Genomic DNA, 26,766 nt, shown 5'->3' on the forward strand with positions numbered 1-26,766 from the left:
GTCTCGTTCTACCTTCTCAGTTACACTCTAAAATAATACCTATTTCTGCTACTCTCACCACTGAAGACACTGTCACTCAAAAAAACTGGTGACCAGTTTTGATCTTGAATGTCATTCCCCCACCCCATCCCCACCCCACCTCCGTCTCCTGCACCCCCAACCCCATGTGTTTCAGATTGTGGGAGGTGTTGGGCCTTTAAAAGGAGGTAGAGCCTAATAGGGGGAGTTAGGCCATTGGGGGTGTGCTTTCAGAGGGCCTGGTGGGGTGCTGGTCTTTTCTCCTTCCTCTTTCCTTCTGGACATGTAGTGAATAGGTCTCCACTATGAATGTCCTCCTGACATGAGGTACTTAACAGAGACCCCAAAGCAACAGTCCCAACTACAACAGACTCAAAACCCCAACACTGTGAGCCAAAATAAGTCTTCCCTCCTTTTACATTGTCTGAGGTATTTTATAACACTAAAGGAACGGTAACTAATGCACCAGGTAGTTAATGTCATCAGCCAACCAGAGGGCGAAGGACCAGCCTTCCCACCCTCCCCGTTTCTGCCTGTGTCAGAGCCCGCGATCCAGATGCTCATGCATGTGGTCCAGCCACCTTACACCTGCTGGCCTCCTGTGTGATTCAAGGGAAGGAAACACAGTCTGAAGCTGGAAAGCACTCAGTGCCCAGAGCCTTTCCATCCAGGACAGCGGTAAAGGCGAAGAAGAGGGTCAGGAACATGAACTTAGAGCATTTGTAAGTGTGTGAGGAAGGACCAAATGCAAGAGACACATATGAGACAGATGGACAGATAGACAAACGAACTGCATAGCCATATCCAAAATGCTTGAGACTTACTAACTAAACATGCCTAATCCAAAGATCCCAAACATTCCAAACCCTAACACTTCAGACCATCCTGTCATTATTCAAAAAGTCTCAGGTTTCCAGATCAGGGCTGCTGGACCTGTAGTATGTGCTATTTTGTTTCTGTCATCTGTAGCTAGAGTTTTCCTGCCTTGTCCACAGTCAGGACAAATCTCTGTCACCCGCCAGTCCCACAGCCGCTCAGACCCAACCAAGTAAACACAAGAGACTTATATTGCTTACAAACTGTATGGCCGTGGCAGGCTTCTTGCTAACTGTTCTTATAGCTTAAATTAATCCATTTCCATAAATCTATACCTTGCCACGTGGCTCGTGGCTTACTGGCATCTTCACATGCTGCTTGTCATGGCAGCGGCTGGCAGTGACTCCTTCCACCTTCCTGTTCTTTCTTTTCTCCTCTCTGTTAGTCCCACCTATACTTCCTGCCTAGCCACTGGCCAATCAGTGTTTTATTTATTGACCAATCAGAGTAATTTGACATACAGACCATCCCACAGCAGTCATCCAATGACAGAGGTAGAGAAGTTTCCCTCCCCCCATATTTCCCAATTAAAGAGACATCTGAGGACCTAATCCATCCCTTTGTCCTAAGACCATATCTACACCACCATACACCCAGGTGAATGACCTTACAAACCAGGTTCCCAAAACTCCTGATGCCTTACTACATCGTAAAGGGAGTCTTCTTGTGGAAGTTCTTGCTGCAGACAAGTCCCTCATTCCTAGAGGGGCATTCAATGATTCTGGTGGCCTCCTCCACTGGGGCAGTCACAGATGCAAGTGACAGTGGAATGTCCTGACAGGGCGCATTGTTTTACCCTGATACTTTTATCTTTGTCTCCTGTGGACTCCGTGACCCCTTTCAAAGCAACCAATGTTGACTGAGCACCAGTTAGTACCAAGTGTGTGATGCACTTATCATCAAATAGAGGAGCCAGATGACTCCCAGTGCCTTTAGAGGGATTACACACACACACACACACACATACACACACACACACAACACACACACACACACAAACAGAGAGAGAGAGAGAGAGAGAGAGAGAGAGAGAGAGAGAATAAGAGACTCATAATATAAAATTTAATGTGTGTGTGGTATGTATGTAGGTAGGTGTTCATGTGTGTATAGATGTGCATGTACGTGTGTGCATGTGTGGAGGTCAGAGGCCATCAAATGTCTTCCTCAGTTGTTCTTCACCTTACTTTTTGAGACAAGGTATTCCAGTGAGGTTTCTGTTGCTTTGATAAAAAACCATGACCAAAAGCAACTAGAAGAGGAAAGGATTGCAGGTTACAGTCCATCATCGAGGGAAGTTAGGGCAGGAACTCAAGGCAGGAACCTGGAGGCAGGAGACATGGAAGAATGCTGCTCATTGGCTTGCTGACTCTGGCTGTGCTCACCTTCTTTCCCACACAACCCAGGACCACCCTCCCAGACATGACACCACTCACACTGTGCCCCCCATCTCAATAATCAAGACAACAAAAAACAAGCAGGACACAGGGCCTCTCAGTATGTCCTGGTTGTTCACCTGGAGTTCACCAGTTTGGCTAAGCTGGTTGACCAGTAAGCTCCAGGGAGTACAGACACACCACTATGCCCACCTTTTTCTTGGGTAGGTGCTGGAGACCCGAACTCAGGTCCTCGTGTTTTTGTGGCAGTCACTGAACGATATCTCCCTAGCCTCTAAACTTCACCGTTTTAGGTGTTTTACAATGCACAGTTCAGTGACATTGAGTACATCCACACTGTTGTGCGACTACTGTTGCTATCCATCTGCAGAACATTTTTTTGTTTTCCAAAACTGAGATCCTACACCTGTTAAACAGTAGCTCCCTCTTGTCCCTCCACATGCGTGGATAACAGTAGCAACGTCTGGCACCCAGGAGGACACTGAGTCTCCGGGGTCCTGACGCTGGCCTATCCACTCCAAGTACAGAGTCAAGCAACAGAGAGCCAGGATGGGCTGCTCCTGTAACCTCCCAGGTCTTTAGGGGCCCCTCCTAGCCATTACATGACAGATCATAGCCTCCCAGGCCTGCAAAGACCATGGACTCATCCTCCTCCTTCCTGAACCAACGCACTCAGCAGTGACCCCCTTTACAGTACTGAGCACAGACACTTGGAAGCTGTCCAACCAAGTCAGCCTTCAGCAATCCTTACTGAGCCTGAAGCCTGGCCATCGTTCTGGTGTGGTGTCTCATAGCTTTCTGCCATGAGGGCCAAGGTAAGGCTGTTCGCTAGATTGTCACACTAAGAGTATAGGAAACCACAGAAATGGTTTCCTTCTTACCTTCTTTCTCCTCTCTCTCTCTCTCTCTCTCTCTCTCTCTCTCTCTCTCTCTCATACATTCTGATAGTTCAAAGGTCCAAAAGATTCTACCTTAATCTCTCAGAGAAGCTGAAACTATCCCCTAAGTCACCTATTTCAGAGGAAAACCCAGCCTCCTGACTCAGCCAGCTTTGGCCACCTATGGACAGGTACCAGCTCAGCATAGCTGGAGTCTGGGGCCTGGGCGCCGCTTGTCCTCCCAGGACAACAATGTTCTTCAGAATTCTCCCACCAGCAACAAGAATGGGGGGGGGGGCAGCAACCCAGGGTGGGAGGTGGACCTGTGACAGGGAGAGAGGTGAGAAGGCAGAGGAGAAGTACCAGAGGATGACAGGCTGGCTGGCTATTTACATCTGAAGATCCTATTGGTGGAAAGGCCCTCTAATTCGGGCCAAGGAAAACTGGATGGGAGCAAAACAGGTCCATGGGCAGCCTCTCCCTCGGGTCCTCCCCAGGTAGGTCAGGACTCCAGAGGTATTTCTTCATCCCTCCATGTGATCACAGCCGCCTGGACCAGTGTGCCCACCCACATCACTGCTCAGGAATCTGGTTCTTGTTTACCTAACACAGCAGGCTTCCTTCAGCTTCCCAGAAAGCTTGTGGAGGAGCCTGGGGCCTGGGAAGGGGAACCTATACAGAACTGCTGAATAGGAGGACCAGTGAGCTCCCTAGCACTAGCCCAGTCAAGACCTCCCTCGCCAAGACAGAGAGCTGGGAGAGATCTTGGCTCCCCCTGCCCTTCCTTGATCAAGATACCTGGAGCCCAGCTCCTCACAGAATGGGGGTAGGGTGGAATTGGATGAAATAGCACCTACTGTGTGCTCTGCTTTCTGTCAAGAAGTGACTGGGTATAACAGAACACAGGCCAATGGCAGAGACCCTAGACTCCATCCCCAACACCAGGGGGGACAGAAGATAATAGAAATGTAAACTGGCAGGAGCCTGGGGAAGTAGACTATCCTGAGATTTTCGCTGTTGTATCATCCTGGTGACTCGCCAAATGCCTGTCACAAAATAGGACACTTGTAGTTTTACTGGGTGAATAGTCTGGAGGATGACTGATGGCCGACAGAAAAACAAATTTAAGAGGTCATGATAATAGATCCCATTTAGTGAGCAATCACTGTGGTCTGACATGATTGCAGCTCCACGTGCTGACTCATCCAGTGCCCCAGAAAACGTCACAACGTGGCTGTCACCCATAGCTTTCCAGTGGCCCAGATGAAGAGATTCGGGCCCAGTGAGTCTCTGCAAAGTCCTGTCTCCCATCATCTTAGTTAGCATGTTCTCCAAAGCCAGGAGCGTGCCATCCAGCTACCAGAGTTTGTGGCCAAAAGCATCATAGTGTGGCTTTTCTTTCTCAGGCGATCCCCTCCGTGAGCCTTGCCCCCACCTCAGCCTCCGAGGTTGCTTTTCCGGACTCCTAGTCTAGGCTCATAAAAAATAGTAGGAAGAACAAGACTGTCACTTTTTCTCAGGTGTACCGAGTGTTGTTCAATTCACATATTCCATGTGGACTCTGTCCCGTTCTGTTCTAGGATAGTTTCGATATGCTATGTTGTACCACGCCGTGCCATATTATGCCATCGTGGTAAGAACACTTAACATGAGAGCTACCCTCTGACACACTTCAAAGTTTATTACAGTACCTTATTGGTGACTATAGATTCTACCGTACAGCAGCCCCGAGAGCATGTTGGTACTGTTTGCCTGAAATTTTATACCCACTCTTTTCTCCTTCTTTCTCCCCCCCCCCCAACAACCCCTGGGAATCACCATCAAATTTTTTTGATGGTAGGAATTTGACTTTTTCAGATACCCCATATATGTGAAATCTGCAGAATTTATATTCCTTTTTTGTTTCACTCTATATGATGCCCTCAAGTTTCACCCAGGTTGTATGTATTGCAAATTCCCCTTTTAAGAAAAAAGCTGAATTGTAGTTCAGCTTGCTGAACTACAATTATGTGAACTAGCTAAAGATTTTGTGGGAGTTTTTGTTTGATGTTGTTGTTGTTATTTCTTTTTGTTTTTATTCTATGTCAGCTTGGCACAAGTCATCTGAGAAGAGGGAACCTCAATTGAGAAAACGCCTCTCTAAGATTAGCCCGAGGCAAGCTTGTGGAACATTTTCTTGATTAATGATTGATGTGGGAGGGCCTAGTCCAGTGAGGGTGGTACCATTCCTGGATCCTTGGTCCTGGGTGTTATAGGAAAGCAGGCTGGACAAGCCATGGGAAGCAAGCCAGTAAGCAGCACTCCTCCACGGCCTCTGCTTCAGTTCCTACCTCCAGGTTCCTGCCTTAAGTGCCTCCCCTGACTTCCCTCAGTGACGGACTGTGATATGAAAGTTTAAGCCAAATAAACTTTTTCCTCCAGTTGCTTTGGGTCATGGTGTTTTATCACAGCAATATAAATTCTGACTAAGACAATAGCCTATGTATACAGCACTGTCTTTAAATTTTATTTATTGAATCATGTACATTTTGGTTGTTGCTACATCCTGGCTATTATGAATACTGCTGTAATAAGTGTAAGAATGGGATTATGAACTGTGGCTCTTGGGTGATTATGCTGGCCCAGATGCTCTATTTTCTGACTACTATTTATTCCCACTCTATTCCTGAAAGAGATAAAGGATACAAGTGATCATCCAAGAAGATGGAATGTCAGGCAGCCAGGCCGGAAGAAAGCATGGCCTCCTGAAGGGAGAGGGAAGAAAGACTCAGACCAATGGAGTATGTCTGCTGTGGCAATACAAGAATGGTGGATGGTCCAGTCCTGACCTAGGTAGGTAAGGTATGAGCCCGGGAACCAATCAAATCATGAAAGTCAATCATGGGCTTCTGGAGAACCACAAGAAGCTCTCTAGGAAATAGGGCAGGAAGTATTAGGGACGTGCCCCAAAGATATCCCGTGAAGGAGGAAGGGAGGGCATGACGATGATGTCAGAAGATCACAAATGGTTCTGAAAACTATGTGTTTAAAGATAATCCCGTGACACCCACGTCTCCACACCCCAACACTGGAAGTTGCTACAGCCTGTGGTTGGGCTGCATTTGCTTTGGCTGGCTTCTTTACCTTTTGGAGGAGATAGGATCAGACATTTATCAGTGGGCAGTTTCACTTCCTGTTTCCTCAGATGGCAAGCACAGTCATAGTCATCATAATGATGACATCTCCATAGCATACCTCTGCCTTGTTTACCTGAGGCCTCTCAAAAGTCTACGGCATGTCAGAAGAGGAGAGGGGCCACAGCATAGCTACCTTGTCGATCCAAGCTGAAGGCAGGCCATTAGCAATGGAAATAATGGAATAAACTCATAAACTTAAAGACATTTTAGTGTTGGGGTGTGGAGATGTGGGTGTGGATCTTTGAATACATAGTTTAAAAAGCAACCATCTAAATGAGTCGGTAGTTCCCTAAATGACTATTCTTTCCAGAGGCATTTGTAAATCCCTGCCTCTAAGTACCTCCAAAAAGAAATCCTTCCCTAAACCTTTACATCCTCCAGTTGGCCCCTTGCCACGGTGTTGTTTTTTTTTGGGGGGGGGGGAGGGGGGGACTGGAGGTGCAGAAGTTCAAGCCAACTTCCCAAAGTTGCATATTGGGTCAGAAGGAAGAGCTACAACCAAGAAGGGAGTTTCCAGCTCCAGGGGGAACTTACACGGTTGTAAGGGGAAACCACAGCTATTTCTATCAAGAAGAAAAAAATGTGATTGCTAGCCATGAGCCATCCTCGGAAAAGATGGTTTCCCTCTCAGTGGGAATGTGCTGTGAGCAACGAAAGGTTAGAAAGCTGCCGCCACATTCTGGCCAAGGCAACAGGTTAGCCAAGGTGTAGAGGCTAAGGTCAAAGGTTGAGGGCTTCCTGGGCTCTGGGGACAGGAGCAGCTGGAAAGCTGGAAGGCAGCCGTTAGCTTGACATCTTGGCAGCCATGGTGACATAGTCCTTAGAGCCTGCCCACCTCTGAGGGATCTGAGGAGATGGGGAGAAATGGAAGAAGCAGTGGCTTAAGGATCTTCTTGAAATGAATAAAATAAGCAGGTTAAGATCAAAAAAAAAAAAAAGGAAAGGAAGGAAGAAAAAGAAAGAAAGACAAAGAGAGAGAGAGAAAGAAAGAAAGAAAGAAAGAAAGAAAGAAAGAAAGAAAGAAAGAAAGAAAGAAAGAAAGGAAGAAAGAAAGACAAAGAGAGAGAAAGAAAGAAAGAAAGAAAGAAAGAAAGAAAGAAAGAAAGAAAGAAAGAAAGAAAGAAAGAAAGAAAGAAAGAAAGAAAGAAAGAAGCTTCTAATTGAGTTGAGGAACAAAAACCAAACAAGCGCTCACTCTTCCGACCCACGTCAAGCCACAAGCACTCGGATACTTTGAAGCACTCTCCAGTTGCACAAAGGGACAGGGAGGATGTGATAATTACACATTTGTTTGTGGTGTAATTATTATTGTTGGATTTTGTTTCCTTCAAAGGATAGTCATAAGCCTGGGGCTGGATGGTGGGTGGCAGGTTAAAACTCTGAAAGTAAAAAAGCTTGCCATGACCCCATGAACAATCAGCCTCGTATTGTCAGAGTTCGATCAGTGCAGGGAGGGAGTCACTGTGATAGTGAGTGAATTCTCCCATTGCGTTCACGATACACCAGATACGTTTCTAAGTACTTTCCAGGCACTAATTCATTGAGCAACTCTGATAGAGCCCACTACTAAAGTGTTGGTGTCGTTCCTGTCCATTCCTAATCCATAGTCAGCCACTCATTCACTGCCTTGTCATGAATGAGTCTATACAAAGATTCCGTTCCTTACACCTCCCTTCTGCTTTGGAGCAGTAACCTACAAACTAATGAAAATGCACCCTTGATTGTAATTGTTACCCGAAGAGAAGTAGTCATGGCCTCTGTGTGTGTGTGTGTGTGTGTGTGTGTGTGTGTGTGTGTGTGTGTGTGTGTGTGTGTATGCGTGCCTTGTTCTGTAGCCCAGGTTCACAGGCTAGCCTTGAAGTCTATGGCCATCACTCTTTCAAAGAATCTTAAAGCTGGCCCTGGTACTGCAGGCCTTTAATCCCAGCTACTCTCGAGGCTAAAGCAGGAGGATTAGAAGTTCAAGGCCTGCCTGGGCTAAAGAGAGAGTTCAAGGCCAGTCTGGGCAACTTAGATCTTTTCCTAAACTGAAAAGTCAAAGGGGGTCTAGAGGTGTGTCTCAGCAACACAGGACCTGCCTGGCATGTGTGAGACTGTAGGTTTAGTCTCCAGTATTGCAAAAGCAAACAAAAACTAATCTGGAGTGTTTAAACAAACTAGTCACTTTCCATGGAAGTAAAGATTGGGGAAGTCTAGTCTCCATCTCTCTGGGTGAAGTCCAGCCAAGCAAGCCTCCCAACCAAGAAACACCCATCAGCTCTCTCAATAGCTTCTCACCAAGGTTACTACCCCTACTGATCTACTAGGAAGCAAATCTCCCTAGGATTTCCAGTTTGCTCATTTTGGTATTTGTTGCGGGCACTACCGCAACGGATATTAGTATGAAACAAGACTCCAGATGGCATTCTTTCCCCTAGAATTTACATACACTTTTCTCTGGAATTTGGCAAGCTGTAGAAAGGAAAGAGAGATTTGCAAGGGAGCTATTGCATAAGTACCCAGCAGGCACAAACGGAGGCATCCCCAGGTGACTGTGAATGAAGTACCCGGCCTGTGCAAGGGGCAACCTAAGAAGGAAGAGCCGTAAAAAGTAGTCAAGAAAAGCCCAAATACAATGAGTATCATGAACAGATTGGAAAATTGGGGGGGGGGGGGTAGAAGCAAGAAGTCTAATTATCAAGTTCATGTAATATTCTAGAGGAGGGGAAAGGAAGGGATTGGCAAGCAGTAGAAAAGAGGGCAGAATACTAGAGCCCTGCTGAGATAGAGGCAGCAAGAACTGCAAACAAGGATTGGGGATTTAGCTCAGTGGTAGAGGCCTTGGTATTGGTCCTCAGTTCCAGGGGTGGGGGGTAGGGGGTGGGGAAGAACTGCAAACAGATTAGACATGATGTGAGAAGAAACAACTTTCCCAGGACAGCACTGGACAGGTGGCTTGTGTCAACATCCTGAAAAGGTTATGGGTACCCTGATCTTGTTTGAAAAGTAACCTGGATGCCCAGCCATGGTGGCACACGCTTCTAGTCCCAGCACTCGGGATGAGGACCTTTGAGTTCTAAGCCAGCCTGGTCAACCGAGTGAGCTCTAGGACAGCCAGGGATACATGGAGAAACCCTGTCTGGAGGAGGGTTGGGGAGTAACCTGAGTAACTTCAGGGACTGAATAGGAAGTGAAAGAAAGACCAAAGAAAGGTGACCTCAGATCGGCAGCAACTCCACCAAGCCATCAAGGGACACCTGGAACCTAGGGCTTGAAATTCGCAGTGGACAGGACCTCGGTGTCCACTCGGCTCACTGACTCATCTTTTAAGGGGACTACAGCAGCTCCAAACTTCATGTCCTCGAGACCTGGCTCAGAAGAGAAAAGAAAGATACTGGGGTAAAACTGAAAAAAAAAAAATCTGGTGGGGGAAGGGGCTAGACAGGGTCTCATGCAGCCTAGGTTAGTCCAAGAACCTCTCTGATCCTCTTGCTTGTGCCTCCCAGTCCTGGGATTATAGGTATGTGTTGCCACGTCCCACTAATATTCAAAACTGAAGACAAAACTTTCGGATTCCCGTCCCCAGCTTATTTATGAAAGCAACATACTTTCCAAGCCGTCCATACTGTCCCCACTACGTCTCGTTGGCCTGAGTGGCTCCACGTTTCTGCCAGTCCTTCCCTCTCCTCAGCTCAGTTCACTGCGTGGGTTTGCACCTGCTAGGGTTCACACCTGACACCAGCCTTCACTCTCGGAACCCTCGGCTCCCTCGACTGCGGGTTGTCACTCTGCATTCTACTTCTGTACCCGTGCCCACTTCTCTGCTTCCTTCAGCTTCCTCCCTCACCCACTGGCCTCTAAAATGTCCTTAGACTCCTCTCTCGACTGACTGTACTAATTCCAAAGTTCCCACTCCAGCTAACCCACCATCCCCAAACTGATAAACACGATTCAGATGATTCTCTTGCCCAGGCAGCCAGCTGCTAGAAGACGGTATGGCTCTCCATCTGATTGCCCCCAGCAGAAGCAGCCAAGCAGTCTAGATCCTACTCTCTTTTAACAGTCAGCCAATTGCCAGTTCCAGCTAATCCTACCCCCCATCGCTTCCATCACAGGCCATTGCCCTGCTTCAGGCACCCACAGTTTCCATGTGAACTATTGGCCCTCCTGATAGGCTTCTGGCTCGCCTCTTTCCAGTCCATTCTCACACTAATTTGATTGGTAATCTGATCACATAATTCTAGGGTTTAAAAGAGAACTGGGTCAAGCTCCCCAGCGCCTCGTATCTACTGGGATCTAATGTCTTGGCTCCTAAACCAGGAGCACTAATTTTAGAATCTGAATCTGTAAGTCTTGTGTAGGAGAGATCACTGAAGGGATGAAGGGTGGCAGGGAAGTTTGCCGAGACCGTTAGAAAACACTGAAAAAGTCTTCAGTCATCATATTGGATAATCAGCCTGTATTCCCAAACCCCATGCCCAGGCCCCCTTGAATATCCACAGTACTCACGGCAGCGATCTAACGATTTAAAATGCAAACGTGCCCCCTTCCATCACACTTTTGGCTCTTCCAAGGACCTTAAATGTTAGAGTTATACACCCACGGGGCACACCTGATCTGAAAATTTGGAGGTGAGAATAAATGGGCAAGTAACTGGGATGAAAGGGTGGGTGAACGAGGCACCATGGGGGGAATGACTGACAGATCCTGGCTGCTTTTAAAAGTAGGTGCCTGGGCCAGGAGCTGGCTCAGCAGATAAAGGGACTTGTCACCAAGCTGACTGCGTAAGTTCCATCCCTGTGATCCACACGGTGGAAGGGGAAAACTGATTTCCTTAAATTGCCGCCTGACCTCCACAGGCAGGGTACAGCTCTTCCCCCTCAGCAAAGTAAACACATGGAACATGTAAAGCATTAAAAGATGTTAGGGTCAGGTGGTGGTGGTGGCGGCGGCGGCGGCGGCGGCGGCGGCGGCGGCAGCGCACGCCTTTAATCCCAGCACTCGGGAGACAGAGGCAGGCGGATCTCTGTGAGGTCGAGGCCAGCCTGGGCTACCAAGTGAGCTCCAGGAAAGGCGCAAAGCTATGCAGAGAAACCCTGTCTCGAAAAACCAAAAAAAAAAAAAAAAGATGTTAGGTTTCCATGATGTGTATCATGGCCTCTGTCCCTTTCTTGGATCTGGAGAGACTTCGCTGTGACAGTTTTAGTTCAGAGGGTTAGAGGAGTAGCCATGCCATGCCAGTGACTGTGTATGAGACAGGGGAATTAGAGAGCATGAAGGAACAAACCACATCCCCATCCAGCAGAAGCGAAACAATTCTTTTTTCATATTTAACCAATATAAAATGAGGTCAGGGCTCAGAAAATGGGGAGCATTTTCTTTCTTGAGAACTGATGCCCCAGAAAAGGAGCCAATAGGAATCGGAGCCGAGTTCTCTCTGACATTCTCTGGTCGGAGGGAGGGAGGGAGGAAGAGTACTTCTGAGTCTCCCTCTGCTCCTCAAAGGTAAATGATCTCTGTGCCTTAGGTGTCCCCATCCGTGACTTAACCAAAACGACAAAACAAGCCATGTGACTAACAAGGGCCACCACCAGCATCTGCACTCAAATCTTTCTGACCCCAAAGTGCATGCCATGGTCATCTCTTTACGACCAAGAACAGCCATAGAGTTTCTCTTTTGGGGGACAGCTTTCTACCTGTACAGACAGACGCACCCCTTCATACGGAAGCCCTTCTTGAATAGCCGATTCATGTCAGGCGCGGAGCTGGAGTCCCAGGTTCGCTGTGGTTGTGCTTTGGGAAGGGGTGTTATGGACCCCTAAAGACTCTAGGGACTGTAGGAAAATAAGTAGCCACAGCCTCCTCTGTTGTTAGCATCTGGAGAAGCCTGGAGCGTGGTGGCCACCACTTGCTTGCCCAGGCCACCGAGAAATTACAGCGTGACTCCAGCGGTTTCTCAGATAGTCTTGGGCTGAAGATTGGCCTCGAACGGTTTCTGTAGAGGATATTTGAAAGTTCTGGAGATGAGGCATGCACAACTCTGTAAGTGTCCTCAGCGGCAAAGAACTGTACACTGTGAAAGATTAAAATGATAGAGTTTATCTTATATATATATTTTACTACAGAAAAAAAAACCATTGGAGGCAATCTTAAAATTAACCTTCACTTTTTATTACGTTTGTATCTATTTTGTGTGCATGCATGCACAAGTGTGCACACACATAAGCTACGGCACATGTATGGAGTCAGAGAACAACCTTCTGGGATCTGTGTTGTGGATGCTGGGGTCAAACTCAGGCTGTCGGGCTTGGGGGTGAGTGCCTTCGCCTACAAACCCTCTCAACAGCCCCACACCAATGCGTCACAGCTTTTGTTAACACACTGAGGCAGCCAGCTGTTTCCCAGGGAACACCTACTGAAGTGGGGGGGGCGTGGAAAGGGGGTGTCACAGAAGGAGAGAGAGGGGGAGATGAAGAGGGAGAGGTGGGGAGGGGAGGAGGAGTGAAGGGGGGAGAGAAATGGGGGAGGGGAGGAAAGGAAGGAGGGGGAGAGGTGGGAAGGAGCGGGGGAGAGGAGGGAGGGGAGGAGGGAAGGAAAGGAGTCAGGAGGAAAAGCGGGGAGAAGAGGGAAGGGAAGAGCTGGCTCTCGCCCATTCCTGGTGCCTTTGGCTTTGTAAGCTCAAAAAGGAAAGAAACTCCCTGAGTCTCAACCACGGTCAGAGTACAGGAATTTGTTCTCTAAAAGAGAACAGGAATCTGTTCTTCAGAATTGTTTCTCATCCACAGCTCCCAGTAGCTGGTAGACTCAGAATCGTGTCTAGTGAGAAGTCTAAGGATAGATCTCCAGGAGAAAGACGGTCCAGTGGTGGTAAGAACGATGGCAAACCGGCAGACTCCTCAGGGTGTCTTCGAGGCTCCCCCTTTCCAGCCAGCCAGCCTCGGATCGCCGGGAAAGTATCGTCATGATCAGGTCGGAAGGAGGGCAGGAAGCGGCGCTCACTGACAGTGGTTCAGATTCTTTCTCCCAGCCTCCCTGGGGCAGGCAAGGGCAGCAGCCAGTCTAGCCATTCTTCAGGTTAGCTAAGGTGCATGGAGAGGTTACAAAGGGCCATGCCTTTTCCTCCAGAAGGAAAAGTGACGCACACAGCCTTCTCCCTGGAGCTACTCAAGTCATAGCTCAGATGGTTTCCGCTCGCACACGTGGGCCCGCAAAAAAAAAAAAAAAAAAAAAAAAAAAAAAAAAAAAAAAAAAAAAGCCCTCGATAGGGACTAACCAGCAATGGGGGGGGGGGGGAAGAGAGGGAAGAGGAAGGGAGGGCAAAGAGGGGGGGAGGGGAAGCTAGAAAGAGTTGAATGCAGCCGTGGATTCATACTTCAGGCTCGCACTCCTTTGTCTGGAATTTGGGGAGCGAAACTGTACCACATAGAGAATAAACTCATCAACTGCGCCCGGTAATTTTATCCCTGTATACACCACCAGGGGGGGCAGTCATTCCACACCGCTGGTCTGTCTGTCCATGCGCTGTGAAGACGCTGGTTAAGGGGCTGGACCCTGCGGCTCTCGGGGCCTTTTAATCTCCCTCGGTCCATGCGCTGCCTGAATTTACTCTCTACCCATCACCCTGTCTTCAGATAAGGACGCTATCTGGCCCCGGGCAACCGGCAGTTTCTCCCCCTCCTAAAGGGCTCCAGAAATAGATTCCTCATCTCGCTTAGCTACAGTCTTTCCTGGTGTGGGCTGTTGCTTGTCCACAGCCTCTAAGACGGGAGCCAGACTAGCAGGTGTCCCCGCAGGGACCACACATTAGCCCCGGAGGAGGAAGAAGCTTTCTTTCTCCGTGCCCTGGAGCCACTTCCCCACGCCATCCGCAGTACCTCCCCCCCACCCTCTTCACACACCAGCTCGCCCCTGTCTGTGCCCAGCACCCCAGCACAGAGGAACAACAGCCAGACTGTGGTCGACAAGACCCAAAGCTGCAGGGTGCCTTTGTCTGGGCTCCCACATTTAGAACCGACTCCCACTTCGGTTAACCCGCCGCCCGCCCCCCCCCCCCTCCGCGCATCTGTCTTTGCTTCATTCCATCTGGTGTTCTCAGGGGAATGGCTAATTAAATTGAAATGAGCTGGCCTATTTTTAGTGTTCTTTAGCTATAAGGCCTGGGGGGAATAGCCACAAAGTTTGGAAAGAACACCAGGAAGACTGAAGATCTCTGGACTTGGACGATTATTCTTGGATTAGCAGGTCCCAAGTCCCACCTGTCACTTAACGTTCCATCCTTATCTCCTGTTGTCCCATATGAGGATGGGGCAAAAGCTGGAGGGAAGGACGATATGATTTGGGTATGGCTGAGGTGTGACCCCCCAGAAGCTGATGTGTCGGGAGTGTAGTGATGGTAAGAAGTGCTGAGACCTTAATAAAGCGAACTGGGTCACTGAAGGCTGTCTTCAGAGGACCTTAAAGTGGTTTCCTCAAGCCCCCAATTGGTTCTTGCGAGAGGTTGTTATGAAAGGCAAGGCTAGCCTCGGCCCCTGGCTGGTATCTTCTCCGTATATCTCTCTGTCTCACAAGCACAACCATGATGCGATCCACCTGTGAACACCCGGGGCCCTTGCCAGAGGCTAAACATAAATCCGCTGCCTGATCTCTGACTTACTGCTCTGAAACATGAGCTAAACCAACATCCTTACTTTAGAAAGTTTCCAGCCTCACCCGTTTCCTTACAGTACCTGAAAATCGACTAATAAACAGGCTTTCTGGGTGTTCTTAACTCACAATGTCCTGGATCAAGAAACAGGTTCGACTCAGCCTTGTTGTCATGAGGCAAAGCCAGAGCTCTGGTGAACTTGGGATGACCACTGTTTGTTTGTGGAGAGAGGTGGTAAGGACAGGGACGTGAGGATGTGAGGTGCAGGGTGAAGGTAGGGGTCAGGGCGGGGGGCACCGATCCCACCGCAGGTCCTCAGAGTCTGCTTGAGCAAACACTGCTTCCTCCTAGTGTATTAGCCTTCTGATAGGAAAACTCATCACTCTCTCCCACCACCTTAGAACCCCCTCTGGGTCCTTGTCTGCCAAACTGACAAGCTCCTCACTTGGGGTTACGTCCTTCGATACAAACAGGACCTGCCCTCCCATGCTCTGGCCGCCCACCCTGTGTGTGTCACAGTTTTAAAGGATTTATTATTGGTTTTAATCACATACACGAGTGGGATCTTTGTGGGGACACCGTCACGTGGCTGCTGGTGCCCCCCGGAGGCCAGAGGCAGCGGCTCTGGAATTACAGGTGGCTGAGGGCCGTCTGACGTGAGGAATTTAACTCCACAACAGTATACCCTCTTAACGTTACCCTGAGCCATCTTCCCGGCTCCCACGTTTTTTTTCACATTTTGCTGTTCCCACACACTTCAAACTGGGTGCCAGGAATTCCCTCCGCGGCATGACAAATCCTCTCATTAATGGGATTACGACGCAATCACCTGCCTGAAGGCGTTAGTCACCCTCTCTACAGTTTTTCTAAAAGTTTGCTCAGACTTCCACTAGATCTCGTCAAACACCTTTGACGTCTACGCCCCTGTGGAATATGGGCTTGTTGAGAGAAGAAAACGCGCTCCGTGTGCCCATAGAGCCCCAGTGCCTAGGCTTAGGAGTCCGGTGAATGCTTATGGTTGGGTGGATGGCTTGATTATTAGGACGACGCTCAGGGAATCTGGGAGAAACCTGTCCTTCCGACAAAGCGGCAGGAAAAACAGGCAAGGAGGCGAATTGGTGAGATGGGCTGGAAAGGAAGCTGTGGATTCAGACAGCCACGATCGAGTGGGTGCCTGTGCCTGATCTGTTGTGGCCCTCCGCTCAAGGAAAACAGTCCCAGGCACCAACCCACCGGGGCGTCTCACACCCACTCCTCCAAGAAGGCTTTCTTCAGCACTCCTGCTCTGGCTCACGTCTGAATCGCCAAGTTGTTCATTTGTTTGTTTGTTTATTGGGACCGGGGAGAGCACACTTGTGCCCTAGCACACCTGTGGAGGTCAGGGGTTAGCTGGTTCTACCACATGAGGCCCCGGGATGGAACTCGTCAGCTTGGGTCTTTACCCACTGAGCTTTCTTGCCATCTCATGAGCCCCACCACCACCACCACCAAGCAGGTTCTCAGAGCTCCACTCCCGTATTTCCTTCTCAGTGGACAGCACAGTACTGGGCATTTTTATGCATTAAGAAAGTGTTCATTGGGGCCTGGAGAGATGGCTCAGCAGTTACGAATACTTGAGGCTCTTGTGGAGGACCTGGGTCGGGTTCCTAATACTCACATAATAGGTCACAACTGTCCAAAGTGCTCTGGTATCCAGTTCTAGCATCAGTGGGCACCAGGTACGCACACAGTGCACATACATACATACAGACAAAACACTCAGATACATGTTTTTGTTTGTTGGTTTTTCAAGACAGGGTTTCTCTGTGTAGTTTTGGTGCCTGTCCTGGATCTCACTCTGTAGACCAGGCTGGCTTCGAACTCACAGAGATCCACCTAGCTCTGCCTCCCCAGTGCTGGGATTAAAGGCGTGCGCCGCCGCCGCCGCCGCCGCCGCCGCCGCCGCCGCCGCCGCCGCCGCCGCCACCCGACCATAAATATTTTTTTTTTTTTTTAAGGTATTTATTGATGCTGACCAAACTGTCTCCTGGAGGTCTTAGAGACTGTGCTACATGTGTCGTTTGCCTCTCTGGATCCACCTTCGACCCTTCTACAATCAGCTCAAAAGTCAAGCTTCAGTCTTCCATCCCACCAGACAGCAGCCGTGGCCATGGGCACCCATCCTCCCGCGCTCCACGTTTGCAATTGCTCCAGTCACACTTCCTTGACCTCTGGGTCCCAGTCACATTTGGCCAATGGGAGGTGTGAGAATAAGGATGCTCAAGGATGCAGTCAACCTCTTCATTCTCCTGGTTCCTCTCACTGGCCAGAGGCTGCAGGGCCTGCTCCCTCCACCAGAGACCACAGCTTTGGCAGGTGGGCAGCTATCTCTTACATCCTCTCCCACAGCCAGGCCTCTTCAGGATTCCAACACACTAATAGGTTTTCTAACCCCCCCCCCCAATAATAGGTTTCTCCACCGATGCAGTAAGCCAGATCAAGCTGAATTGGAAAAGTATAACTACAGGTTTCTTTGAGCAAAGCAACTCCTGGGTGGGTTCCCCAGTCCCAGGGATGGCGGCCTGAGAAGCGGTGCCCACAAATGAAAGCAGGGAGACTTTATAGGTTGTAGGGGAAGGGTGATGACGTGTCTGCCACTAGCTGGGTTTGTGCCCAAGTATGGTCAAAAGCTGAGCACTTTAGGCAGGGACTTGGGTAGCCGGCAACTTCAGGGGAGGAAGCAGCAGTAGCTGCTAAGAATGTGGAATTGGGCTTTCTGGCACCTTTCCACTGTTCAAAGACTCTCTGAGAGGGTGGGGTTTGGAGAGAGAGACAGAAAAGGGGGTTTCTGGATCCTGCAGGAGTGAGCTGGAAGTTCCAATGGAACACACACACACACACACACACTCCCTTTGGATGTGGTTGGCCCTGGTATGCACCAGTGTTCCTATTTATTCAAAGGTTCATTTTATTTCTATGTATGTGTGCATCTGTGTGTACGTGTGTGCATATGTGTGTGTGTGTGTGTGTGTGTGTGTGTGTTTGCATCTGTGTGTATGTGTGTGTGTGTTTGCATGTGTGCACATGCACACTTGTGTGTCAGTGCCAGCGGGGGGCCAGAAGAGGGAGTCAGAAGCCCTGGTTACAAGCCAGTGTGAGCCACCCAATGTGGAAGCAGGCGTGGGTGCTAGGACGTGACTTCTGTCCTCTGCAAGCAGCAAGTGTTCTAACAGCTGCCATCGCTCAGGCCCCTTCACTGTCTCTCAGTTTCCTGAGACCCAGTCCACATTTTGTAAAGTCTTTGAATTGCTCCACTGTAGGAGTTTGGACCCAGTTTCTGCAGGATGTTTCCCACCTTCCCTCCGCTCCAGCTCCATTCCACAGGCTCTACGGATAACCTGCCCCACAATGGCCATGGTCTTCACTTGCTTCAGCCAAGCTTACACGCGATTATACTCCAGGACCTTGTATACATCCGCCTAAGTCCCAGACCTCCACTTATCTCTTAAATCTCCAACCTGAGAAAACAGGCATTTGTGCCTAGCCTTAGAAATAATCTCAGTGCTCGCTCGGCAGCACTAAAATTGGAACGATACAGAGATTAGCATGGCCCCTGCGCAAGGATGACACACAAATTCGTGAAGCGTTCCATATTTTTAAAACTTTATGTAAAAGCATTTAGCTAAACTGCAGTTTCCCTTAGAGACTTTTCCCTTCCTATTCTTGGGGTTTTACCAGATTTACTATGAAAAACAGTCACAGAAACAATAATCAGAGAGAGAGAGACAGAGAGACAGAGAGAGAGATTCCTGGGATAGAAAGGCCACATAAAAAGATAAGCCACAGAAGAAAATTCCAAGCCACATACAACTTTGTGGGCAACTTGTAAAATTGTCTCTAGGTACTTTCATTTATGATAGCTAGAGAAAATAATAAAAGCATTTGATTCTGGTTAAAAAAGAAAATCTCCATGGAGTGTTAGAACAGTTCTTAAAAATCTCAAATTATTCTTTTTCTCTCCACCAATACTTTTCTTACCAATTACATGTATAAAGGGTTACACACTTACATACATACATACAATTACATACTTCAAGGGTTTGATTGTTAGGTTTATCGTGTTTGGATTTGTGGTGGGAACATCACAGGATGGCCCAGTCCATCTTGAAAACTCAACCATTTAGTAAGGACCTGTAGAATGGGCCCTGCCTTTCCCTGCATGGCCTCTTGCCTCCAGCCCTATCCAGCCAGCCCACCACGAGGCACACTGGCATTCCCGAGGTTCGATGCTCTTGCCAGGAGGATCCCGGCAGTGGGCCTCTCTTCCCAGGGCTCCTTTCCCAACACCTCAGTGAAGTCAGGTCTGTGCAAGGGCTTCAGCTTTTGAAATCACTTAACCTACTTCTGAGACTTCAGTACAAAGACCAGCTGCAGAGTTAACACCTCCCAGGAGCCTCTCCCTGTGTTCTGTCCTAGATTGCCTGAAGAGGTAGATTGGAAACTGAGGCCCAGAAAGGAAAAGTGTCCACCAGCCGGAGTCCCAGGAGAGGCCAGGGAAGTAGGGAGTGTCCATGTTGCTAAAGATAGGTTCTGACGTTCTGAGCTGGGGGTGGGGAAGGCGGGCAGGAATGTATTGGAGCAGGGCAAAGCTGGGAGAGAGAGAGAGAGAGAGAGAGAGAGAGAGAGAGAGAGAGAGAGAGAGAGAGAGAGAGAGTGTTGGTATTACAGAAACAACACCCTTGGCCAAATTTAGATTTGATCAGGTAACTGTTAAGTTGCCAAACTTGGTCCACACTGCCCTCACCCATGTTATCTATCACCCTCTGTCAGTGCCACCTGGGGATAGCTTTGCCTGGGGCAAAGTCCCACTGGCCAGCCCCCTGCCTGGATACCTCTTGTCCCCTCTACCCCATAATGAAGGGTTGGCACCCTCACTTAGGAGACTTCTCATGCTAGAAGAGGCGTCTGAGTTGGGAGTCTCCCAGAGCTGTCTTTAACCGGCCTCATCCCATGGGACTGACATCCAGGCAGGGCACACAGTGCCATTATGTCCTGTGTCCTATGGCTTCTCCTCAAACCAAGCCAGCAGGGTGGGGCTTCTTCTCCTTATTTAAGCCCTGCCTGGCACTACTCAACTTCCTAGCCTCAGCCTCTGCCCCTTTCCCAACCCAGTGTGTAAAATAAAGCTATTTTGGCAGCTAAGTATGGAAGGAGAGCTGCTAAGAGAATGGGGTGTAAAACTCTTAGGGGAGCAGGGAGCAAGCCTCGGGGAGTCTGGCTCTCCACCATTTTTTAGTTAGGAAAAGCCGAAGTACTCCTGCAGTTCCTGACTTTGGAACTCTTCCTTGTGTTCCCCAGCCCTTTACCGGCTAAAGCTGCACCTCCCTTTGCCCTCTTCAGGGTGGAATTTAAGGACAGGAATAAAGAAAGAACAGAGGAATTACCATCTTTGAAATCCCCCTGCCTCAGACCAGGCTAGGCTTGGAAGGGGCTGTGGGGGCAGTGTGAGCGACACAGCAGTTGAACAACAGCTATCCCAGCAGGAGGAAGGCCTGATGGGAAGCACCTGGCCCTCACCTTTTAGCAGGATGGGAAGGAGGGATCTGTGATCAGTGCATTCCTCTTGGTCCCCACACAACAGTGATGCCGCCGCCTTCTCCCAGAGTAACTTTGCCTAGGTGTCTCTCTAGTGTTTACAGCAGATGGTTTCTTTGGCTTGCAAAGAGAAGAAATGGGCTCTTAAATGAGGAGAGTTCAAGGAAAAGGGACTAGAACCAGGCCCATGAGTGACACCTGCTCAAACCTACAGGGGACGATGTCAGGGCTGCATTTTCTGCACCTCCCCATCTAGTCACCTGTCTCCTCTGACAGGGTGGGACAGAAGTCAACTTCATTCCTTGTGCACACACCGGCAGCTTCCCAAGTCACTGCGGAAAGACAGCTCGGTCCACAGAGGCCTGAATGGACCTGCACCAGAAGAGATGTGGTTTTACTTTGGGCCTGGGTTCTGACCTCAGGATGGATGAGAAGGTTCCATCGTGTTCAGACTGGGTGTCCCGAGAGCTGCTCCTCCTCGGCTTCTCAACAGCCAAGCAGAGCTGGGTGGCCTCTGCCATCCAAGGGCAAATTACTCCTGGGGCAGAAGGGTCAAGGACAGTCCTCAGTATCAGCTTGGTCTCACTGCAGTCATGTCAGGTTTTACCTGTGGACTAACACAGTCCTTCCTAGAGAGTAAGATACAATAAAAATGCCCGTGTATTGTGGACTATTCCTTTACACTGTGTGAAGATGTGTTACTGTGATTGGTTTAATAAAAAGCTAAATGGTCAATAGCTAGGCAGGAGGTATAGGAGGGACTTCTGGACAGAGAGAGTTCTGAGAAGAAGAAAGACAGAGTCATCAGCCAGACTCAGAATAACCAGGTTCGGCATATGGAGATGAAGTAACAGGTGTGTGAAAGAATGTAGATTTTTAAATATGGGTTAATTTAAGTTATAAAAGCTAGTTAGAAACAAGCCTAAGCTAAGGCCAAGCTTTCATAATTAATAATAAGTCTCCGTGTCATTTTTTGTGAGCTGGCGGCCCCAGAAGAAAAGTCCGTCTATGCCCGTGGACCCTGTCTCCATTTCATTACCTTTTCAAGCCTCACAGGCTTTTGATGGTGTAAGAAGCCAAGGGCGGTCCAGGGTGATGGCTCAGCACATCGAAGTATTTGCTATGGTAGCCTGGCAACCTGCGTTTGATCCCCCGAGTCCACATGAAAAGATGGATGCAGTAGTGCGTCTGCAATCCAGTACCCTGGCAGTGAGACAGGAACGGGGAACTCCTGGGTGAGCAAGCCTGGGGTAGCTGCAGCGCACAAGACAGACTGTCTCAAAGATGTGGAAGGTGAGACTCAAGTCCACGTGCACATTGTGGGCCATGTGAGCACACGGGGGAGTTGGGGGGGGGAGTAGGGCGAGCCCTGTCACACACTCAGCCCTGTCACACACTCACGAGAGCATGCAGGTGTGGTCAATTTTAATGTTTGTATTGAAGGATGAACATTCCTTTAAAATGTACCTGCCCGCTGGGCAGTGGTGGCGCACGCCTTTAACCCCAGCACTCAGGAAGCAGAGCCAGGCTGATCTCTGTGAGTTCGAGGCCAACCTGGTCTACAGAGTGAGATCCAGGACAGGCACCAAAGCTACACAGAGAAACCCTGTTGGAAAAAAACAAAACAAAACAAAACAAAGATGAGCCTTCCATAGCAGCTTTAGTTTCCCTCACATCCAGCTGTGCTCTGACCAGGAAGAAAGCAGAGGGACAATTCAAAGGCGGCACAAGGCAGTCTCTCAGTTCATCCCCCTTTAGCTCCTGTTACCAGGACAATAGTGTGGCTCGGGACCAGACAGAGAAGCAGGCTGAAGCAGAGCTGCCCGCAGACCCCGAAGCTCCAATTCCCTCTCCTGCCATTTGTTCAATTTTAAAACCGTGCCAGGGCTTCAAACAAACCGCTCCCTTGAAGCTGTTCGTCAGGCCACATCTGCAAACTAAGCTGGGCTGGTGGGATGGTTCCAGCGAAACTGAAAGTCAGGGGTCCCCAAGAGCTGGTTATCTACAAACACTCTACCTGGGTTTCCACAGCAGCTCTGGGCACTAACAGGAGCAGGGGCTGAGTCTCTTCAAGACTTCTCCTGCTCCTTGGCACTTCGTGCTTCCCTGTGACCAGCACTTTACCACACCCTCTCCCCAGCCCCACAGGGCACTCGTGTCTACGTTGTGTTGACTCTGAAAGAACTGAGTTGCTGGAACACTCTCAAAGCAATCATTTTGATATAAAACCACCACTGCCACTAACCCCCAGAAAAACAAAACACCTGGATCCAGGCAATGATGAGTCATTCACTCCAAGCTGCGTTTTCCAGAAGCAGTCAGCAGGATCGAATGAACAATGGAAGACTACCGTGACAACAGAATGATTCAAACTGAACACTGTGAAGGCTGAGTTCAGAGGGGAAAGCCGCCACAGGTCGCCACTTGGCCTCATTCTCTGTGTTCTGTATTCTGTGTTCCAGCTGCATGGTGCTAAAGGGAAGGAATATGTTTCTAAGTCTCCGCCACTCAGGCGGGCAGGCTTAGCAGTGAGTGAGCTAAAAGAAGCGTATTGGCTTGTCTCCATCCAGAGCAGTGGTTCTCAACCTGGGGGAGGGGAAGTCACGACCCCTGGGGAGGGGTTGAATATCAGATATCCTGCATATCAGATATTTATGATTCGTAACAGTAGCAAAATTACAGTTATGAAGAGGCAACGAAATTATTTTATGGTTGGGGGTTTCACCACAATGTGAGGAACTGTATTAAGGGGTCAAAAGTATTAGGAAGGTAGAGAACCACAGTGGTAAATAACTGAGATGCAGATGGTCATAGATGACCCCTGGGAAAGGGTCTTTTGAGCCCCCTGAATGGGTCGTGATCCACAGGTTGAGAACCGCTGCTCTGGACACCCTGGTTTATCTCAGGGGTATGGATCTCAGAGATGACAGAGCTTTCAAGCCTTGCATAGATGAGTTCACTGTGACTTGCAATTTTCCTCGTTGAATATCAGTAGGTGCAATCCAACAGACACCTAGAAAGGACTGCCTCTAATCAGGTCAGGAAAGCAAACCCTTTAAAATCCCTGGGCTCCAGGAAGTGTGAGACTCTCAAGAGGGGTGAGTTGAAACGAGGGTATACAAAGTACTTTTGAAACGTAGGAAGCGAGTCCCTGCTTAGCGACAGCTCTTCCTTGACCTGTAATCTGTGGCTCTCTCTCACTCTGGACTTGGACAGATCCAGGTAGGTTTCTCTGCCCTGCACTTGCTCTGCGTCCAAGGCGGTAGAGAGAGCATCTACAGACTCCTCATCTCTGAGGAGGCTGAGGCTGAGGAAGACATGAAAGGACGCGTACTTTTCTCTAGTTCCCAGAGGAAATAAGGCCTATGTAGGCTTTGCAGAACGATCGTCATCTTTCCACCGTCTGTGTTAACGGCATAGTAACCGGCACAGGACAAGGAACCAAGGGGCTGATGACACAGTGGTTAACCCTAAATCAGAGATCCGCCTGCCTCTGCCTCCCGAGTGCTGGGATTAAAGGTGTGCGCCATCACTGCCCAGCTTTGTATTTTCCTTTTTATTATTACCAAGTTAACTGTACCTACCAGAATAAAGTAGCCTCAGGTAACTCTTACCTGATTACCCTATCTTCCAAAGAAGACATCAGGGTGTGTGGTTGAACTTAGGAGAAGTGGGCCCAGTCATGGAGGAGTATGGTCTGTACATGTTTGAGACACTCATGTCATCTGAAGCTCACGTGTGCTGCAGAGAAATCTTGACAGCAGATAAGAGAACAAGAGGAGCAGTCTATTCGAATCACTGAGAGGGTGAATTAGTTAATTCCCCACGAGAAATGAAAAAAAAAAGTATTTCAGAAACAATAAAATAAAAATTCTGACCGAACTCTTTTACTATGTTGATAACAGTTGTGGAGACTGAATCGATGCTTGTTGATTTTGAAGTCAGCAAGACAACCAACTTGATCAGATTCACTGAAATGGCTGCAATGAAAATTGCCGGACAACCATCCAGCCATGTAAGACCCTGGTCCCTCGCCGCTGTGGCTGGACAGGGGTCTGGGGGGCAGAGCAACAGCTTCTAAAAACACTGGCAAAGCTCCTCAAATTCATCAGTACAGCCAGTTCTGTATTTAGAAAACAGCCTACTTTCTCCAAACCTGAGTCACTGCAGGAGGCAGGCCGGCCAATGAGAATGACTCTGCTGTGCGTCATGCCCGTGGTTGCCAAGTCTAGACAGAAATGTATCCATTCACCTTTTCAGAGCTTTCTTTACTTTTCATAATGCACGGGCCGTCTGTAACCTTCCACTCAGCCCAATTGCAATGAGCTCACCGTCCACTCATCACCCAGGAAGGACAGCCTCAGCCATAGCTTCCTTTCTAAAGTTCAGACCCTGTCTGGGCTGACTGACAAAGATTGCCCGTGCAAACAAGCATCACAATCCAATGTGTCACTTAAGGTAGTGACCCTTTCAACCGTCTGCTCGGGAGAGCAGGTCTTCCACACTGATAACAGCCAAAACCACCCCAACGTGTGCTCTGTGTAGATAACACGGGAGAGTGAGTTTCTCTAGCAAGTCAGAAAGTCCAGATGGAGTGACGAGGAGCTGTGGATTGCCTTCTGTAAACCAGGAGACAAGCAGATAAAGTTTGAACCATCCCCGCCCCAAAGTACCAAGATTCCTTCCTTTAAAGCGGCCGTGGCTTGTCTGAGCAACTTGCCTCTGGCCTTGGTGCTGGGAAAGGGAAAAGGTGATCTGGGTCACTCCAGCACACAGCAGAAAGCAAGCCATGCTTTTTTGCTCTGAGGTGAGCTTCTCAACCTTCCTAACACAGAGACCCTTTAATACAGTTCCTCATGCTGTGGTGACCCCAACCCTAACATTATATCCATTGCTACTTCATAACTGTCATTTTGCTGTTATGAGTCGTGGTGTAAATATCTGTGTTTTCTGATGGTCTTAGGTGACCCCTGTGAAAGGGGCATTTAACACTCCCCCCCCCACACACACACACAGGGTCATGCCCACGGGCTGAGAAACACTGCTCTGAGGCACAGTGCCCATGGCAATTGGACACATCTGTCCCCAAGGGCCAAGGAAACAGATGTGATGGCAAAACTAACATGAAACCAGGGAGCTCCTTAGTTCCTGTCCCCTCCCCACCCTTCCAGGGAGACGTGTGGCTGGCAGGCACGGGCACTACCAGCTTTTGCCACTTAACTTTAAATCTCAGAGAAAAAAAAAAAAAAGGAAGGCTGCTGGAGGGAACGGAACCAGGGAAAACAGATGATTGCATTTCTGGACTTTCAAACAGTTTTCTTCTTACAACCAGAGTTCGTTCGCTAAGCACCCGGGGAAGTGTGGGAAGTTCAGAGTGCAGGTGTGGAACATTAAGGGGCAAGGGGCATCTAATCTGCTGTGAGCCTACCTGACCGCGATCACCTTCACAAAATCCAGAGTCCACGATGACTCGGCCAGTGGTCTGGCCGCTGATGACCAAGGAAGGGACTGTTGTTTTCATGCAGACTCTTACCTTTGACACTCTGGGTCATTTGTGACATAGAGTTAGCTTCTTTTGACATCGCAGAAAGAGGATGCCCTAGCTGGCTTTAAAATCAGTATGGGTTGGCTTTTTACTCCTGGAACAAATCCCGAAGATGATGAACTTATATCGGGGACCGCTTTACCGTGACACTCTGTTCAGAGGTCCCAATCTGTTGACCGACCAGCCCTGTGGTCCCAAGCCAGGGATATCAAATCACAATGGAGTGTATGGCCCAGCAAAGCCATTCACTTGAGTTAAAAGAGGAAGAGAACGAGCCAGGGCCCCACAGGCCTCTTGAAGAGCGTGTTCATAATGACCCAACACCCAAGAGTGAGGCCCACCTCTTGGACTCCCCCACGCCCCCACAGTGCTGGGGAGCGAGCCTTTAACACACAGGCCTTTTGGGGAAATCACCAAAGCCTACCATAACTACAGGATTATTTGATAAAGTGTAGGATCTGTAAACCACTGAGTACCCAGGATATAAAACAGGGACAAAATAATACAGACAAAACCCACTGCCCTGGTGACCAACAGCCACTCGAATTCCCCTGTGAATCCTTCCACCTGGAATGAGCACACAGAATTGCTTGTTGGGGTAAGAACTGTAGCTTTGTTCTACATCCATACCTAACACAACCCCAAACTACCGTCCCAAACAGATGCTGAGGGAGACGAGAGG

The 26,766-nt window shown here is 49.0% G+C and overlaps 1 pseudogene; it reads left to right on the plus strand.

Annotated features, from left to right (window-relative positions):
* Positions 1 to 18,503: 18,503 nt before the first annotated feature.
* Positions 18,504 to 18,602, plus strand: LOC121821479 (U6 spliceosomal RNA; annotated as a pseudogene).
* Positions 18,603 to 26,766: the final 8,164 nt, after the last annotated feature.

This window comes from Peromyscus maniculatus, chromosome 11 (genome assembly GCF_049852395.1).
Source record: "Peromyscus maniculatus bairdii isolate BWxNUB_F1_BW_parent chromosome 11, HU_Pman_BW_mat_3.1, whole genome shotgun sequence".
In the NCBI taxonomy this organism is placed as follows: Eukaryota; Metazoa; Chordata; class Mammalia; order Rodentia; family Cricetidae; genus Peromyscus; species Peromyscus maniculatus.